Source organism: Tachyglossus aculeatus, chromosome X4 (genome assembly GCF_015852505.1).
Source record: "Tachyglossus aculeatus isolate mTacAcu1 chromosome X4, mTacAcu1.pri, whole genome shotgun sequence".
Taxonomy (NCBI): Eukaryota; Metazoa; Chordata; class Mammalia; order Monotremata; family Tachyglossidae; genus Tachyglossus; species Tachyglossus aculeatus.
Window position 1 is genome coordinate 50602624 of NC_052098.1, and position 14810 is coordinate 50617433.

Consider the following 14810-nt stretch of genomic DNA (forward strand, 5'->3'; position numbering starts at 1 on the left):
CCTTCTCCAACCCCCCGGCTCTCAACACTCTCTGCTACTCTCCCATCCTTCCCAGCAGTATCCTCAGAGGAGCTCTCCTCCCTCCTCTCAAGTGCTACTCTGGCCACCTGTGCTTCTGACCCCATTCCCTCTCATCTCATGAAATCTCTCGCTCCATCCCTTCTCCCCTCCTTAACTTCCATCTTCAACTGCTCACTCTCCACTGGTTCCTTCCCCTCTGCCTTCAAACATGCCCATGTCTCTCCCATCCTAAAAAACCCCTCTCTTGACCCCACCTCACCTTCTAGTTATCGCCCCATATCCCTCCTACCATTCCTTTCCAAACTCCTTGAACGAGTTGTCTACACGCGCTGCCTCGAATTCCTCAACAACAACTCTCTCCTCGACCCCCTCCAGTCTGGCTTCCGTCCCCTACATTCTACGGAAACTGCCCTCTCAAAGGTCACCAATGACCTCATGCTTGCCAAATCCAATGGCTCATACTCTATCCTAATCCTCCTCGACCTCTCAGCTGCCTTCAACACTGTGGACCACCCCCTTCTCCTCAACACGCTATCCGACCTTGGCTTCACAGACTCCATCCTCTCCTGGTTCTCCTCTTATCTCTCCGGTTGTTCATTCTCAGTCTCTTTTGCAGGCTCCTCCTCCCCCTCCCATCCCCTTACGTGGGGGTTCCCCAAGGTTCAGTGCTTGGTCGCCTTCTGTTCTCGATCTACACTCACTCCCTTGGTGACCTCATTCGCTCCCACGGCTTCAACTGTTATCTCTACGCTGATGACACCCAGACACCAATCAATGCGCAGATTGATTGGTAGCCACTGGAGATTTTTGCGCATCAGGCAGAAACTCCTCACCCTGGGCTTCAAGGCTGTCCATCCCCTCGCCCCCTCCTACCTCACCTCCCTTCTCTCCTTCTACAGCCCACCCCGCACCCTCCGCTCCTCTGCCGCTAATCTCCTCACCGTGCCTCGTTCTCGCCTGTCCCGCCATCGACCCCCGACCCACGTCATCCCCCGGGCCTGGAATGCCCTCCCTTTGCCCATCCGCCAAGCTAGCTGTCTTCCTCCCTTCAAGGCCCTACTGAGAGCTCACCTCCTCCAGGAGGCCTTCCCAGACTGAGCCCCTTCCTTCCTCTCCCCCTCGTCCCCCTCTCCATCCCCCCATCTTACCTTCTTCCCTTCCCCACAGCACCTGTATATATGTATATATGTTTGTACATATTTATTACTCTATTTATTTATTTATTTTACTTGTACATATCTATTCTATTTATTTTATTTCGTTAGTATGTTTGGTTCTGTTCTCTGTCTCCCCCTCTTAGACTGTGAGCCCATTGTTGGGTAGGGACTGTCTCTATATGTTGCCAACTTGTACTTCCCAAGCGCTTAGTACAGTGCTCTGCACACAGTAAGCGCTCAATAAATACGACTGATTGATTGATTGATAGACTGTAAACTCCTTGTGGACAGGGAACATATCTACCAACCATTATATTGTCCTTTTTTAGTACAGTGCTCCGCACACAGTATGTGCTCAATAAATAAGATTGATTAAGTTGGGGAAAGGAGGGGCAAGAGCAATAACAATAATGATAATAATTGTGATATTTAAGTGCTACGTGCCAGGCACTGTACTAAGCGCTGGGGTGGATACAAGCAAATCACGTTGGACACAGTCCCTGTCCCACGTGGGGCTCACAGTCTTAATCCTCATTTTACAGGTGAGGTAACTGAAACTGCAAAGAGGCAGGATGAGAAGCAGTGTGGCCTAGTGGAACGAGCATGGGCTTGGGAGTTAGAAGGACCTGGGTTCTAATCCTGACTCTGCCACTTGTCTGCTGTGTGACCTTGAGCAAGCCACTTCACTTCTCCGGGCCTCAGGGATCCAATACTCATTCATCTGTAAAATGGGGATTAAGACTTTGAGCCCCATGTGGGATATGGACTGTGTCCAAACTTGATGATCTTGTATCTATCCCAGGGCTTAGTACAGTGCCTGGCAAATAGTAAATGCTTACAGACACCATTAAAAAAAAAAAAAAAAAGGGAGGCAGAAGGACCAGTGGGCTGAGAGCTTGTCTATCAAGACAGTTGGAGAGGGAAAAATGGCAGAGTCATTCCTGAGGAGAGAGTCTAGTTGGGGAGGGAAGGGAAGGAGAGAGAAAATGTTAGGCGAGGGGCCAGAGCAGGTTTTTCTGCTAGGATATGGGGGAGGAAAAAAAGCAGCTTCTTTTATTAACCAGAACCCAGATAATCCATTCCCTTAATTCATTTTGGTGCCCTTTTCAGAGTACTTTCAACTCTATCTCTATCATTGTGATAATAAGGTGCTTGGATTTGAATTCTAGGTATAGTATAGAAGGGTTTTTCACTTCTCTCCTTCACCACAATGCTACTTTATATTCAATCCATTTCACAATTGAATTAGCTTTGTTTCTTTTTTCTTTGCCTCCCCTTTTCTCTTCCCCACAGCACTTATATACATGTCTTTAAATGATCTCTTACAGAGTACTTATTTATATCAATTCTATTATTATAATCACAGTATTAATTATTATGGTTTATAATAATAGTATTTATATTAATGTCTGTCTCTGCCTCTGGGCGAAAAGCTCAGTATGGGCAGGGAATACATCTGCTGATTCTGGAAGCAGCATGGCATAGTGGATAGAGCACAGGCCTGGGAGTAAGAAGGTCATGAATTCTAATCCCGGTTCCGCCACCTGTCTGCTGTGTGGCCTTGGGCAAGTCAGTTAGCTTCTCTGTGCCTCAGTTACCTCATCTGTAAAATGGGGATTAAGGCTGTGAGCCCCATGCCAGACTGGGACTGCGTCCGACCTGATTTGCTTGTATCCACCTCAGCACTTAGTGCTGTGCCTTGCGCATAGTAAGGGCTTAACAAATACCACAGTTATTATTGTTATTGTATTGCATTCTCTCAAGCGCTGAGTATAGTGCTCAATAAATGCGATGGATTAATTAATTCCATCCACCTCCCATCCTGTGCCCCTCTAGAGTATAAAGCTTCCCCCTCTAGATTGCAAGATCCTTGTGAGGTGGGAATGTGTCTGTTAGAGTGTACTCTCCCAAGCACTTAGTACAGTGCTCTGCGCACAGTAAGTGAGAAGCAGCGTGGCTCAGTGGAAAGAGCACGGGTTTTGGAGTCAGAGGTCATGGGTCATGGGTTCAAATCCCAGCTCCGCCAGTTGTCAGCTGTGTGACTTTGGGCAAGTCACTTCACGTCTCTGTGACTCAGTTCCCTCATCTGTAAAATGGGGATGAAAACTGTGAGCCCCACGTGGGACAATCTGACCACCTTGTATCCTCTCCAGTGCCTAGAGCAGTGCTTCACACACAGTAAGTGCTTAATAAATGCTATCCCAGACTGAGCCCCCTTTTTCCTCTCCTCTGCCCCATCCCCCCTCTGCCCTAACTCCTTTCCCTCCCCCCAGCACTTGTATATATTTGTACAGACTTATTACTCTATTTTACATGTACATATTTACTATTCTATTTTGTTAATGATATGTAGCTATAATTCTGTTTATTCTGACAATTTTGACACCTGTCTACATGTTTTGTTTTGTTGTATGTCTCCCCCTTCTAGACTGTGAGCCCGTTGTTGGGTAGGGACCATCTCTATATGTTGCCGACTTGTACTTCTCAAGTGCTTAGTACAGTGCTTTGCTCTCAGCAAGCGCTCAATAAATACGATTGAATGAATGATTGAATGAATAAATATGATCGACTGACTGACTAAACCCATCCCTCCCCTTCTCACCTCCTGCCTCTCCTCCCGTGCCCCCCATAACATGAACATCTACCTCCTTCTTGCCAAATCCAACAGCTCCTACTGTATCCTAATCCTCCTTGACCTCTCAGCTGCCTTCGACACTGTGGACCACCCCCTTCTCCTCAACACGTTATCCAAACTTGGCTTCACAGACTCCGTCCTCTCCTGGTTCTCCTCTTATCTCTCCGGCCGTTCATTCTCAGTCTCCTTTGCGGGCTTCTCCTCCCCCTCCCATCCCCTTAATGTAGGGGTTCCTCAAGGGTCAGTTCTTGGTCCCCTTCTGTTCTCTATCTACACTCACTCCCTTGGTGAACTCATTCACTCCCACGGCTTCAACTATCATCTCTACGCTGATGACACCCAAATCTACATCTCTGCCCCTGCTCTCTCTCCCTCCCTCCAGGCTTGTGTCTCCTCCTACCTTCAGGACACCTCCATCTGGATGTCTGTCCACTGTCTAAAACTCAACATGTCCAAGACTGAGCTCCTTATCTTCCCTCCCAAACCCTGTCCTCTCCCTGGCTTTCCCGTCACTGTAGACGGCACTACCATCCTTCCCGTCTCACAAGCCTGCAACCTTGGTGTCATCCTAGACTCCGCTCTCTCGTTCACCCCACACATCCAGTCCGTCACCAAAACTTGCCGGTCTCACCTCCACAACATCGCCAAGATCCACCCTTTCCTCTCCATCCAAACCGCTACCTTGCTGGATCAGTCTCTCATCGTATCCTGACTGGATAACTGCATCAGCCTCCTCTCTGATCTCCCATCCTCCTGTCTCTCCCCACTTCAGTCTATACTTCACGCTGCTGCCCAGATCATCTTTGTGCAGAAATGCTTTGGGCATGTTACTCCCCTCCTCAAAAATCTCCAGTGGCTGCCTGTCAACCTACAAATCAAGCAAAAACTCCTCACTCTCGGCTTCAAGGCTCTTCATCACCTCACCCCCTCCTATCCCACCTCCCTCCTCTCCTTTTACAGCCCAGCCCACACCCTCCGCTCCTCTGCCGCTAACCTCCTCACTGTACCTCATTCTCGCCTGTCCCGCCGTCGACCCCCGGCCCACGTCCTTCCCCTGGCTTGGAATGCCCTCCCTCCACACATCTGCCAAGCTAGCTCTCTTCCTCCCTTCAAAACTCTACTGAGAGCTCACCTCCTCCAGAAGGCCTTCCCAGACTGAGCCCCCTTTTTCCTCTCCCCCTCCCCATCCCCCTGCCCTACCTCCTTCCCCTCCCCACAGCACTTGTATATATATATTTGTACAGGTTTATTACTCTACTTGTACGTGTTTACTATTCTATTTATTTTGTTAATGATGTGGATATAGCTTTAATTCTATTTGTTCTGATGATTTTGACACCCATCTACATGTTTTGTTTTGTTGTCTGTCTCCCCCTTCTAGACTGTGAGCCCGTTGTTGGGTAGGGACCGTCTCTATATGTTGCCGACTTGTACTTCCCAAGTTCTTAGTGCAGTGCTTTGCACATAGGAAGCACTCAATAAGTATGATTGAGTGAATGAATGAATCTCCTCCTTTATCCGCCTTTTCGTTCCACACCTGTAATGCCCTTACCTGTTTCTGCTGACATCCTCTGCTGAGTCATTTTCTCTATATGTGTGTGATTCAGTGCCTGTCTGTGCCAGATGTGTCATGGTGGGTGAGAGATTGTGTGGGAGCAGGTATTAGATCCTCTTTTCCTTAACCCCCTAGCTGTTGCGTGCCTGTAAAGCTCGTTGTGGGCAGGGAATGTGTCCGCGAACTCTGTTCCGTACTCTCCCAAGCACTTAGTACAGTGCTGTGCACATAGTAAGCACTCAGTAAACACCACTGGTTGTTTGATTTAATAGTCCACTAAGAGAAAAACAAACGTTTCTCATGTCTGAAATTGAGGAATGCAGAATGTCCTGGGGCAGCTAGACACCCCCACTCAGTTATATTTTCACTTCTTGTTCATTATTTGCTCTCTTAACTTCGTTCTTAGAAATCCAGTTTTAAACCATTTTAAGAATGATTCTGACGAGCACTTAGGTAGCAAACCTAATTAAGCCCAAGTATGAAAAATATATGCATTTACATTTCTGTTTAAATGTTGGCTATTGATTGTTTCGATTCAAACTATGGCGCTTGGCTTTTGATTTTTTTAGCTATTGACAGACTGAGACATTTTGAGTGCTGTTTATAATTTACTACTGTACTGTAGCATAGTCCTTACTGTAGAAATAATCTGGAAGCCTCTGTCTCATGCTCTGCACATGGCAGGGAACAGTGGGAAGGAGAGAAAACGTCTCTAGCCGGAAGCCCGACTTCAGAGAAAAATGAGCAAAGGGTCCCGGGGTGGCTGAGGAGGCAGAAAAAAGGGAGCCCCCTTGGAAAGGTCTGCAGCTTTGGGGGGACAATGCCAAACAGAGGCGCAAAACAGTGGGGGAGATAGCCAAGGAGAGGTCAAGGGAGAAACTCGGGCTAATGAGTTTCCCGTAAATTCTCTGTGGCTTCAGGTAGCTTACTAAATATTATCATCTAATTATTTGCACTAGGCTTAAAAGTCTGATCGTTTCTGGGTTCGTTCTTCTGTATTTTGAAAGCTGAGGCGACCTTTTTTCCCCCCTCTATCATCTCTCTATTATACTCTCCCAAAGACTTAGTATTGTGCATGTTATACAGTAGCTTCTCAGTCATATGAGAATGCACGGTTCAGAGCATTGAGAAGCAGTGTGGCCTAGTGGATAGAGCCTGGGCCTGGGAGTCAGAGGGACCTGGGGTCTAATCTTGGCTCCGCCATTTCAATCAGTCAATCGATCATATTTATCGAGTGCTTACTGTGTGGAGAGCATTGTACTAAGCGCTTGGGAGAGTACAATACAATAGAATTAGCAGACACATTCCCTGCCCATAGCAAGTTTATGTTTAGAGATTAACAGACAGATATTAACATAAATACATAAATTACAGATATCAATCAGTCAAATTGAGTGTATTGTTTGCAGAGCACTCTACTAAGCGCTGGGGAGAGTATAAAATAACAATATAACAGATAGATTCTGTGCCCACAGTGAATTTACAGTCTAGAGGGACAAATGGACATTAATAGAAATAAAAGTATGAATATGTACATAAGTGCTGTGGGGTTGGGAAGAGAGATGAATCAAGGGAACAAGTCAGGGCAGTGCAGAAGGGAGTGGGAGAAGAGGAAAGGAGGGCTTAGTCAGGGAAAGCCTCTTGGAGCAGATGTGCCTTCAATAAAGCTTTGAAAGTGGGGAAGAGTAATTGTCAGCCGGATATGAAGAGGGAGGTCGTTCCAGGCCAGAGGCAGGAGAGGTCGGCGGCGAGATAGAAGAGTTTGAGGTACAATGAGTAGGTTGGCAGTAGAGGAGCGAAGTGTGTAGGCTGGGTTGTAGTAGGAGAGTAGCAAGGTTAGGTAGGAGGGGGCAAGGTGATTGAGTGCTTTAAAGCCGATAGTGAGGAATTTCTGTTTGATTTGGAGGTGGACAGGTGACCACGGGAGTTTGTTGAGGAGTGGGGAAACATGGATTGAACGTTTTTATAGAAAAATGATCCGGGCGGCAGAGTGAAGTATGGGCTGGAGTGGGGAGAGACAAGAGGCAGGGACATCAGCAAGCGGGCTGATATAGTAATGAAGGCGGGGTAGGATAAGTGCTTGGATTAACATGGTAGCAGTTTGGATGGAGAGGAAAGAATGAATATTAGCGATGTTGTGGAGGTTGATCCGACAGGATTTACCGATAAATTGAATACGTGGGTTGAATGAGAGAGAGGAGTCAAGGATAATGCCAAGGTTATGGGCTTGTGAGACAGGAAAGATGGTGGTGCCATCTACAGTATACTTGTCTGTTGTGTGACCTTGGGCAAGTCACATTTTTATAGTATTTTTTAAGCACTTATTATGTGCCAGACACTGTTCATAAACTCTATCCAGGGAAGCAGCATGGCTTAGTGGAAAAAGCATAGGGCCGGGAATCAGAGGACCTGGCTTCTATTCCCAGCTCTGCCCCTTGTCTGCTGTGTTACTTTGAGCAAGTCACTTCATTTATCTGTGCCATAGTTCTCTCCTTATGTGCTTAAGCTCATTGTGGGCAGGGAATGTGTTTATTGTTAAATTGTACTCTCCCAAGTGTTCAGTTAAGTGTTTTGCACCCAGTAAGCAGTCAGTAAATATGATTGAATAAATGAATAAATACCATAAAAATACCACAGTTGTTCTCTTGTGCCCCTCACTTATGTGTTTTTGTAGTCTACCTTGTAATTTACTTAGGTTCTTATTTGCTCCTCTCTTTGCTAGCTTTCATTACGTTTTAAGGTTGCATAGATGTTTACCTGAAAACTTGTAACTGATATTGTATTCTTGTTTTCCTCTTCATTTCTCATAGTAGCATTTACTGAGTACCCACTTGGCGTGGTGCAAATATGGAATAAACAAGTGACATGGTTTTCAGCCCACGAGCAGCTTACGTTCCTTATCCATCAAGAAAGGGCTTTCCTTTATGCAGATCTTGATTTTTTTTCCTCTTTTCCTCCAACTGCCTTTCACTAGGAAATATTCCATTCTGTGAGTGCATGCTTTCAAGATGCTTTTGGGAGCGAATGCGGTTAGGGAATTGAGGAACAAGCTCACAATAACTGAGCTTGTTTGGGCTGAATGTAATCAAAAAAGGACTTCTGTATGCTTTGCTCACAGTAAGCACTCAATAAATACGATTGACTGTATGTGTGGCATTGGAACTGGAGGCTTTCCTTTAACCTATTGAAATAATACTTCTTGTAGCGCGATGATGACATATAATGTAGATGGGACCAGTGGCTGAATAGAAAAAAAAGAATTTTCCACCTGGTAGACAGCTTGGGTTTCTTCTTCACTCATGAGAAAGCAGTCTTTGCATTGTAGGAGAATTGCTGTATGCTTTTCAGTCCTTTCTCTGAGTATCTTGGAAGGCTAATCAATCATCAGGTGTTAGGGATTTGAATTTATCTACCAGTGTAAGGATCAGGCACAACCTCTATCCAATCAACAATAATTGTGTAGGCTACTGTTGCTATATGTGTAAAGGCCTTGTTCTTCTCCCTTTCCCTCCCTCCTTTTCGCTTTCTCTCCTCTTTTTATTTTTGTCTCCCCCTTCCCTGTTGGTTAACCCTTTTACCCTTTTCTGGCTCACAATTAAAAAACTGAAGGGGAGCAACCTGAGGCATTGTTGAAGATTTTTCTTAAAAATAAAGCCCTTTTTGTCATGCTTACTTGGCATCAGAGCTGTTCTGTTGTAACCTTACACACTCTCAATGTGACAATATCCTAACATTAAACTGTTAAGGATAATAATCACAATGGAGGCATTGAGCTCTTACTATGTGCAAAATACTGTGCTATGTACTGCGGTAGATAGAAGAAGATCAGATCAGACACAGTCCCTGTCTTCTCAAAGGGAACTCACAGTTTTAAGAGGGAGGGAGAAGGAACAGATATTTTCTCTCCATTTTACAGGGAGGCAGCTGAGGTACAGACAAGTTAATTGACTTGTCCAAGGTCACACATGGCCAAATGGTGGAGCTGGAATAAGAACTCAAGTCTCCTGACAACCAGGCCTCTGCTCTTTCCACTAGGCAAAACTGTCTCCCACTCTAATAATAATAATGATGATGATGGTATTTGTTAAGCGCTTACTATGAACAAAGCTTGGCACGTAGTAAGCGCTTAACAAATACCAACATTATTAACATTATTATTATGTGCCAGGCAGTGTACTAAGTTCTGGGGGGGAATACAAGCAAATCAGGTTGGATACAATCCCTGTCCCATGTGGGGCGGGGCTCACAGTCTCAATCCCCATTTTACAGATGAGGGAACTGAGGCCCAGGGAAGTGAAGTGACTTTCCCAAGATCACACAGCAGGCAAGTGGCAGAGCCAGGATTAGAACTCATGACCTTCTGAATCCCAGGCCCATGCTCTGACGGGCTGTGGATGGGCCCATTGAAATAAAAGTTACTGAATGATTTTTCTGATTAGTATAGTAGAATTTCTCAACAGATGAATATCCTTTTCATTATGGTAGATTTATTTTAAACTATTGAAATAATACTTCCTCTAGCCTGACGATGACATATAATGTAGACAGAACTGGTGGGTGAATAGAAAAAAAAGAATTTTCCACCTGGTGATCCCAGATTTCTTTTTTTCCAGAGGTGAAGAATGAATCGGAAACTTGTTAATCTCAAATGCAAAATTTTGAAAGTGTTACTCTGTAATAATCTGGGTCTGGGTTTACCCCAGAAAACAATGAACGGGGGTGGGGGATACTTTGGAATTGGTGGAATTCGTTCAGGATGTTCTGCCTGAAGCAAAGTGACACCAGGTTACTTGCACTAAAAATTTAGAACCATTTTTAGATGAAACACAGGGAACAACTTGTGAATGCAGTAAAGCATGAAATTCGGATTGACCCAACTCCTAGGAGGCAGAGTTGAAAGCCTAGTAGTTCGGGGAAGGCAGCGGGAGGAAGGAGGTTTGGAGGGAATCCAACAGGACTTTTAAGAGAAAAAAATAGACTGCCCATCAAATGAGGAAACTAGCAGTTGTGTAAATCAACAGAAAGGCCAAGTCAAAATACACAAATGTTTGTATAGCAATAGTAGAAGCCTAAAAAATGAAATGGATGCATCTTCCGATCCTTGACAATTAGAAGCTTAATATGGGTGACAGGCACCCTTTGATAATTGGTCCAGGGAAGAAGGAAGAAAAAGTCAGTAAGGTTCGGTTCTGTCGAGCTGTAAATTGTGTTAGGCGAGGATGGGTGACACTTTCTCTTTCAAACTCTCTCTCTTGCTCTCTTTCTTTCCCTTGCTTCTGTCTTTCTCTCTTGCTCTCTGTTTTTCTAATAATAATAATAATGGTGGTGTTTATGTGCCTAGTATGTGCACTGTTCTAAGCACTGGGTTAGATACAAGGTAATCAGGTTGTCCCACGTGGGGCTCACAGTCTTAATTCCCATTTTACAGATGAGGTAACTGAGGCACAGAGAAATTAGTGACTTGCCCAAAGTCACACAGCTGATAAGTGGCGGAGCCGGGATTAGAACTCATGACTTCTGACCCTGGCTTAGTGGTCTTTCCACTAAGCCACGCTGCTTCTCAACTGTTTCTACTATTTGCTACTCTTTCTCTTTGTTCTTCTCTTGCTCTGTCTTTCTTGCTCTCTTTCTCTCACTTTCTGTCTCTCTTTTGCTCTTCCTCTTCCTATCCCCCTGCCCATATTCATTCTGCTGCCAAGTCCTGCCAGTCTTTCCTTGCCAACCTTTCCAGCATCTGTCTCTTCCTCTACATTTCTAACGGCCACCATGCTAGTCCAGACACCTGCTATATTTTAGTGTGACTACCGCATCAGCCCCTTCCATGCCCCGAGTCTCTCCCTTCTCCAGTCAGATACTCTGTTACTCAGATGATTCTTCTAAAACTTTGTTCTGCATCCATTTCCCCACTCAAAAACCTCCAAGCTCATTCTGCTCCACATCAAGCCAACTCAGTCATATCTCTCGTGACTATTTCTTAGACATTCTCTTTTCTCCACTACACCCCAGCTCACATTCTTTATACCTCTCAGGATAACCTGTCTCTCCCTTTAAACTATAAATTCCTTGTGGGCGGGGAATCTGTCTGATATATTGCACTCCCCTCATAAAGCTCTTGCCAGCTTCAAAGACCTTCTGGAATCATAATTCATTCCAAATGCTTTCTTCAGTTAATTTCTAATCTCCCCAGTTTATATCCCCCAGCTTCCATGTTAGCGCTTTAATTCCACCCAAGGACCTAATTATTCACAACTCCCAGTAGAACTTATGTACATATTTTATATAGGCTCTATTAGTTCCTCCAATTTGTGATTCACTTGAGTGTCTGCCTCCCCCACTAGATTGTGAACTCCTTGAGGACAAGGATCATGTCTGCTAATTTTATTGGACTCTACAAAGTGCTTAATACAGTGCCCTGTACAATGGTACTCAGTAGGTGCTTTCTTGCTTTCTCCTACCTATCCTAGAACCTACAACCTCAGCACTATCAAACACGGTCTCCCCTTCTAGACTCTAAGCTCATTATGGGCAGTGAATTTGCTTATTCTGTTGGATTGTACTCTCCCAAGTGCACAGTACACAGTAAGTTCTCAATAAATACCACTGACTGACCAATTATACTCTGCCCACTACACCACTGACTCCTCTCCAGCTGCTCCTGACTACTTTCCCCCCTTTAAACCTCTTGCATTTGAAAAAACAAGCCAAACCAAACAAAATCACTCATCTGCCCCAGCACAGAGGTGCCAGGAGTCCACCCATCCTGACTGACTTGTAGAAAAGAAATTCCCTTACCTAGTCTAGGACCTTTCATTCATTCATTCATTCAACCGTATTTATTGAGCACTTACTGTGTGTCGAGCACTGTACTAAGGGCTTGGGAGAGTACAATACAACAATAAACAGACACATTCTCTGCCCACAGTGTGCTCACAGTCTAAAGGTGGTGTTGGGGGCGGGTTGCGGGGGAGAGCGGGGATGGACATCAATACAAATAAATAAATTACAGATATGCACTTGTGTTCCCCTCTCAGGGTCGCACCTGGAGAGTTTCCAGAACTCTACCAGTCTCAGCTATGGGAGAGAGAGTCAAGCAGAGGCCTACCCATTCCATTCCTAGCTTGGGCAGTGGCTAGCAAGTGGAAGGCAATCTGCTACAAGTCAAAACTCACCCATGCTGAGCAGCAGCAGCATGGGAGAGAATCGAGAGTGGAGACTGCAGTTTACCACGCGGAAGGTGGCAGTGGTAAACCAATTCTGTATTTTTACCAAGAAAACTCTATGGATCCACTACCAGAACGATTGCATATGGAGAGCAGGGTGTTCTGGGAGAGATGTGTCCATGGTGTCGCTGTGGGTCGGAAACAACTCGATAGCATGAGACAAGACACTACCTAAGTGCTGTGGGGCTGGGAGGGGAGGGTTGGGGGAGCCAAGGGAGTAAATCAGGGAGATGCAGAAGGGAGTGGGAGAAGAGGCAAAGAGGAGCTTAATCTGGGAAGGCCTCCCCCTTTAGATGGTAAACTCGTTATGGGCAGGGAATGTGTCTGTCTATTGTTGTTGCGTCCTCTCCCGAGCGCTTAGTACAGTGCTCTGCATGCAGGAAACACTCAATAAATACGATTGAATGAATGAATAAAAATATGGACGGCATCACGAATTGGCCCAACAATTAGTGCCTTTTCATATGGACATAATTCATGGCCCGCATAGAATTGAAAATAATATGCAGTCAGCATTATATGAGGTGCTTAGCTTAGGAAGAGGTGGCAGGGGTTTAAGTAATTGTCTGAAGTATACCTCTGACCTTCACTATTGAGAGGCATAATCGTTTATGGAAGCTGCTCATGAATAACTTTTGTTTTAAATGGTAACCTAGGTTTTCATAAAGTTCGTCAACTAAGAAAGGCTCTTAGACACTGGTTGCTTGATTTCTCCACTCAACGTTTCTTCTCTCTCTTAAAAAAACCTTGCTTTTATTTTTGCCTCCTGAACGTGAATTACTTACTGTCACTAGACTTAGCCAATAAAATGGATTACTTATAGTAACTGGAAGTAGTTATGCACTGCAAATCCTTGACAGAGCTCTCCCAAAGGACATCCAATGTCCTTTTAAAATCCTATTACAAGGTTTTATTTGCAGGTGGCATGAACAAGAGAATAAAAAGCCTCTGGTTTATTGCTCTACTCAACTTCATCAGGTCTGCTCATTCATTGAAAATTGTGGGAAAATGATGTGCATCAGCTCTTGTATGTTTTAGTTGTGGTCGTTGTTGCTGTTCCCTGCAAATAAAAGCATATTGTAGGATTTAAGGAAGCAAGATGTCCTTGGAAGAAATCTAGAGGATTTTGAGTGTACAACTGTTTGACTTAACACTGAAGGTTTGTGTATCTCCCCCCCGTCTAGACTGTGAGCTTGTTGCAGGCAGGGAACGTATCTGCTATATTGTTGTATCGTACTCTCCCAAGTGCTCTGCACACAGTAAGCGCTCAGGAAATACAACTGACTGTGTGAATGACTGTGTCAAGCCAAATGACTTAAACTAAGACCAACACATCTGGGAAAACATTTCAACCCCCAAGTTGAGATGTCTTCATATCTGAATCACAAGGATGTTGGTGTAATGATTATCTAGGTGGTGTATTTGTGTGTGTCTGCGTGCATGTGCACACCTCTTCAGGTGCTGCAGGGTGAGGACAGGCAAAACTTTTGAAACTACAGGAGCCGTGTTGAGATCCTCTGTTACAAGGATGAACAGACCACTTCTTCCACTAAATTTGGTTGTGCGTAATCAGTCTATCAGTCAGTCACACTTATTGAGCGCCTCCTGTGTGCAGAGTACCATGGTACAAATACCCCACAGTACAAGTCCATATACTCTGCCAACTCCCCTCTTGGGAATTTATTTTAATGTCTGTCTCCTCCACTAGACTGTAAGCTTCTTCTGGGCAGGGGTCATGTCTACCAACCCTATTGTAGTGTACTCTCCCAAGGGCTTAGTGCAGTGCTTCGCCCCCAGTAAATATCATTTTCTTATGGTAATTGTTAAGCACTTACTACATGTCAGGCACTTGGGGAGATACAAACTAATCAGGTTAGACACAGCCCCTGTCCCACATGGGACTCACTGTCTTAATCCCAATTTTACAGCTCACATAACCGAAGCCCAGAAAAGTGAAGTGACTTGTCCACAGCCACACAGCAGACAAGTGGTGGAGCCGGGTATTGGAACCCAGGTCCTTCAATTGTATTTATTGAGTGTTTACTGTGTGTGGAGCACTGCATTAAGTGCCTGGGAGAGTACACTACAATGATAGACACATTCCCTCCCCACAGTGAGCTTATTCCCACGCCTGTGCTCTATCCACTGGGTCATGCTGCTTCTGAATTTACCATTAATTGAAATAGTGATTTTTTTTGGGGGGGGTATATTCCTACCCATGC

General features: G+C 45.0%; 1 protein-coding gene and 1 non-coding gene across 3 annotated transcripts in view; both read left to right on the plus strand.

Moving 5' to 3' along the window:
* SLC44A1 (solute carrier family 44 member 1) overlaps positions 1-14810 on the plus strand; it is a 128965-nt gene that overhangs the window by 15437 nt on the left and 98718 nt on the right. The gene's annotated exons all lie outside the window — the stretch shown is intronic.
* LOC119948237 lies at positions 12390-12527 on the plus strand. The gene has a single exon (XR_005456648.1). It is a non-coding gene; the product is annotated as a small nucleolar RNA SNORA7 (small nucleolar RNA).